This window comes from Onychostoma macrolepis, chromosome 07 (assembly GCF_012432095.1).
Source record: "Onychostoma macrolepis isolate SWU-2019 chromosome 07, ASM1243209v1, whole genome shotgun sequence".
Classification (NCBI taxonomy): domain Eukaryota; kingdom Metazoa; phylum Chordata; class Actinopteri; order Cypriniformes; family Cyprinidae; genus Onychostoma; species Onychostoma macrolepis.
Window position 1 is genome coordinate 46902405 of NC_081161.1, and position 4402 is coordinate 46906806.

Sequence of the window (4402 nt, forward strand, 5' to 3'; positions counted from 1 at the left end):
GGTAGGGTTTGTGCGATACGGAAAACGCGGATGGAGCATTTCAATTAAGATATACATCATTAAATGGGTACATTTCTGTGTTCTGTAAGCACACCCCTGTTCCCATTAAACTCACATAATGTTTTATTAAAAATTAATGTTCATTTTAAGGAACATTTTTAAAGAATAATTGTAAAAATATATTTTTTTGAAGGTACAAAGTCAATCACAAAAAAATCAGAACACTAAAGTCAAAACACTAAAGTTTATTCATAGTGAAGTGTCATTTAAGCACATTGCAACATCTATACTAGTCCACGTTCAGCTAAGTAACACATTCAAAACTCAAATAAAACAAGCCAATAAAACATTTAATTCATGGGGATGAACACAGAAACTAGCCTCATTATTAAACCTTTTGTTAAATGGATATCAACTTATCTATAGTCTCTTAAGGCTGGAATACACTAAATGATTTTCCACATATTCACAGTCTGGAGAAGTTGATGCTAGTTTCCAAAGATCAGAGCCAGTCTGCAGATTTGAGTCGACAGAATCCATAGAAAATCGATTAACTTAAAGTGAAACCATCAGTTAATATTTAAAGTCTGTTTATGAAGTATTTACAGACGTTCAATGTGGAAGAGCTTAACTATAAATGTTCTGTAAAAACAACAGCAGCTTTCAGCTGGTCACCATGTTTATGGATAGTAAATCCCCTTTGTCTGACAAAAAAAATAAAGTTTGCTTAATTTTCAATAATTAAAAGATAAATTAAATTAATGTTTTATGCCTTCATTTGATAACCAGAAAATTTTAAATTCATCATAATTTCTGAGGAAAAAAACATTTCATGAGGCTATTTTAAGAAAAAATTTAATAAATTAAGTTGTTTTTATACATTCTAAAACAGAGAATTTGTTAACAATAAAACATGGTGAAGAAAAAATAAAACATTCCATAGGGCCCTAAGCATGTAGTTTTAGTTCAAATTTTAATAAAATTGTGTAATAGTATACGTTTCATGATTTTAATTAATTTGACATGCTTTTTGATTAATACAATTTAATTTAACTAATAGAAAAATTAAAACAGAATTTGGGAAAAAATAACACTGAATTTGGAAAAAAAAAAAAAAGGATCTCATAGGGCCCTACACTGGTGAGCACAATCCCACCAGCGGACAGAGAGCCTGTGTCGGAAAATATTTCACGTCAACCACCTGAAAAGCAGACTAAAATATGTTGTTGTTTTTTTTGTTGTTTTTTAAGCTGTGGATAATTGTGATAAACAGAAATGTTCCAATGTTTAGTTCAATGTACAATTCAAATAATTGTTCAGTTGTTATATTGACTGCTGAACACATGAACACCATGATTCCTTTAAGTGTTTGTGTCGGGGTCCGTCTAACCCAAGGCTGTAAACCTAGGGGAAACACTGTAGTTCATCCAAAAATTTAATTTGACATTTTTTTACTCACTCACATGTTGTCCCAAACCTGTATTAATTTCTTTCTTGTGCAAAACACAAATTAAGATATTTTGAAAAACGTGGGTAACCAAACATTAGCTGGTCCAGGCACTGTAGCCCCTGACTGAGAATTTTTAGGAGCACAAGCAGAAAATTTAGGGGCACACATTAAATCAACCTTAAATCATTTTTTTATGTATTTTTGTATTTATTTTTATTGCATTTTCCCCATTTTAACTGTATTACTGACAAATGCTTTGATAATAAATAGACTTAACTCATCGAGATTACAATGTGCAGTATTCTTTTAATTTCAGATAGATATGACATATATATATATATATATATATATATACACATACAGTATATATGATAAAATTACTATTGTTTTGCATTAATAAGTGCAGTTACTAATAATATCACGTTATTTTCTTGTTAATTTCATGTTTATACACATTTGACAGTAAAGCACTAAGCTTGAGTTGAGAAGCTTACAAAATGTATTTTATTAACAGTAACGTGCAAAATCTAATTTTTATGTAGAAAACATATTTTACTCTATATGAAACTGACCAATAACTTGACTAACAAGTGATTGTGATTTAGTCACAAATTGAAGAATAGTTTGTTTTTCACTTTGACTCTTTTACATCATACACACACAAAAAAGAGCGAAACAAAATCGGATTTCTTGATGATTTGATATTTTATAATAATTGATTTTATAATTGTTATATCATCATTTCAAAATATAAAATAAAAAAGTATAAATGAATGACTAATAAGCCAATACGTGCTCCTCTGCTGCCATCTACAGGTTATAATGGTGATTTGATGTATTTTTAATTTTACATAAGTGTTTGTTCACCACAGTATATTTTGGTCATCCCATTAAAAAATAACATTCAAACTGGATCATTTTGGAGCTTTAAAGTGCTGGAAACGGTTACTTGTAATACGAATACTTGTAAGTCACTGAAAATTGCTTCAATTCCTCTCTGAAAAGGCTGTACAAACCCTGCGCTGCGCAGCTCAAATGAGTAGCAGGATTTTGTTACGCTTTTGTTTTGTTTGCAGTTTGATGTTTCTCATATGCAACAGAAATGGCAGCACGAGTTGAATAATGCGATGGTCGCACCAGTGTGACCGCTCACAAAATTTAGCTTACTCGCTCCGGCAGAAAAAATGGTCGCAAAATGTGACCATTTGGTCGCAGTCTGGAGCCCTGTGGTCCCCATTGACTTTATTAGTAGGAAAAAACACTATGGTCATGGGGATCATCAACAGTTTGGTTACCCACATTCTTCAAAATAACATAACATTTATGTCCAACAGAAAAAAAGAAACTCATTCAGGTTTAAAACAACTTGACTGAAGAACTTTAATACAGTTTTTTTAATATCAAAGATAAAATAATGACACAGATTTTTTATCTTCGCCCACTTTGGCCTAAATATCTGCCATTCTTTTTTTATTTTATATTTTGTTACCTTGAAAGGCTTTGTATTGATAACAGGGAAATTAGTTTGGCTGTAATGCTAAGACAGTAAAACCAACATGACAAAGAATTGTGATAAAATCGTGATATTCCTGAAACAAACAAACAAACAAAAACGTGAAATTTATATTTTTTCAATATCGCCCACCCCTATTTTTAAGGTGTTTTAAACAACCTGGATTGATGTTGTGTTTATTATTATTGAGGAAAATTTAGAAAAAGGCACACTCTTTTTATTTGTTTATGTGTTTATTTTTTTTTACTACATTTCACACCATGTTTTGTCATATCACTTTATGTAAAACAGCAAAAAAATATTTAAATCTAGTCATTTGATCTAAATTCCTTTATTTCTATGTTTTGTAATTTTGTTTCAAATTTTAATGTTATTGTAATATTCTGCAGTGTTTTACCTGAAAGAGAAAGGAGTTGAAGCCAAATTTGGTCCATAATTTTGCCAGTGGTTTTGTCTCTGAAAAAAAAATTAAAAAATAGTTACATAATATACTATTGTTGTAATTTCAATTAATTAACTTAATTTTATACGTTAAATTTATATATTATAATGTACCAGGAAAAGTGTATATTTTCAGTTTTATGGACAACATCTGTGTTCTGCAGCCGAATTATGAAAATATATGCTGTAAAATGACATGTATATTAGAAAAGAAAAATAACACTGTATTAGGGATGCTCCGATCAGGATTTTTGCAGCCGATACCGAGTACAGATTTCTTGTCATGGTGATCGGACGATACCGACGCCGAAGCTTTATATAACATGTAATAATGTTACATAAATAATCATAAATTGATCATTTTACAGTGAACATATTAATATACCTTTAAAATGGGGTTTATGCATAACATTATGCATATCAGTATACTTACTATAAGACAAAAATAAATACAAACAAAATGGAGTTTGATCACAGTTATGCCATATCCTGTAGGCTTTCCTGTAGCTCAATTAGTAGAGCATGGCGCTAGCAACGCCAAGATCATGGGTTCGATTCCCAGGGAAAGCAAGAGCTGATCAAATGTAAAAACTGTAACTTGAATGCAATGTAAGTCGCTTTGGATAAAAGCGTCTGCTAAATGCATAAATGTTAAAATGTTAAAATGTTAATATCCACGGACGCAGCGGATAATCCGCGGAGCGGGTAATAAAAAACATTGAAAAGATTGAAAAGATGACATCCATTCATCATAATATCATGCAAAACATACACAACAAATAACGAATTTTTCATTGTTTTTCGAAATGTCATGGCATTTCCACACCGGCGATAACTTGACTGAGGCGCCAAATCATTTATATCCCACACATTATGTAGCCTACGTCCTCATGCATTGACGTCATCAAATTTATGGAATTACATTTGTGCCAATTAAAATGAATGTAATTTTTCAAGAAACTTATGAAAATATCAATTGAAACTGAATAAAATGTCTT

At 30.7% G+C, this 4402-nt stretch overlaps 1 non-coding gene across 1 annotated transcript; it reads left to right on the forward strand.

The window, feature by feature from the left end:
* Positions 1-3899: 3899 nt before the first annotated feature.
* trnaa-agc (transfer RNA alanine (anticodon AGC)) lies at positions 3900-3974 on the forward strand. The gene has a single exon. It is a non-coding gene; the product is annotated as a tRNA-Ala (tRNA).
* Positions 3975-4402: the final 428 nt, after the last annotated feature.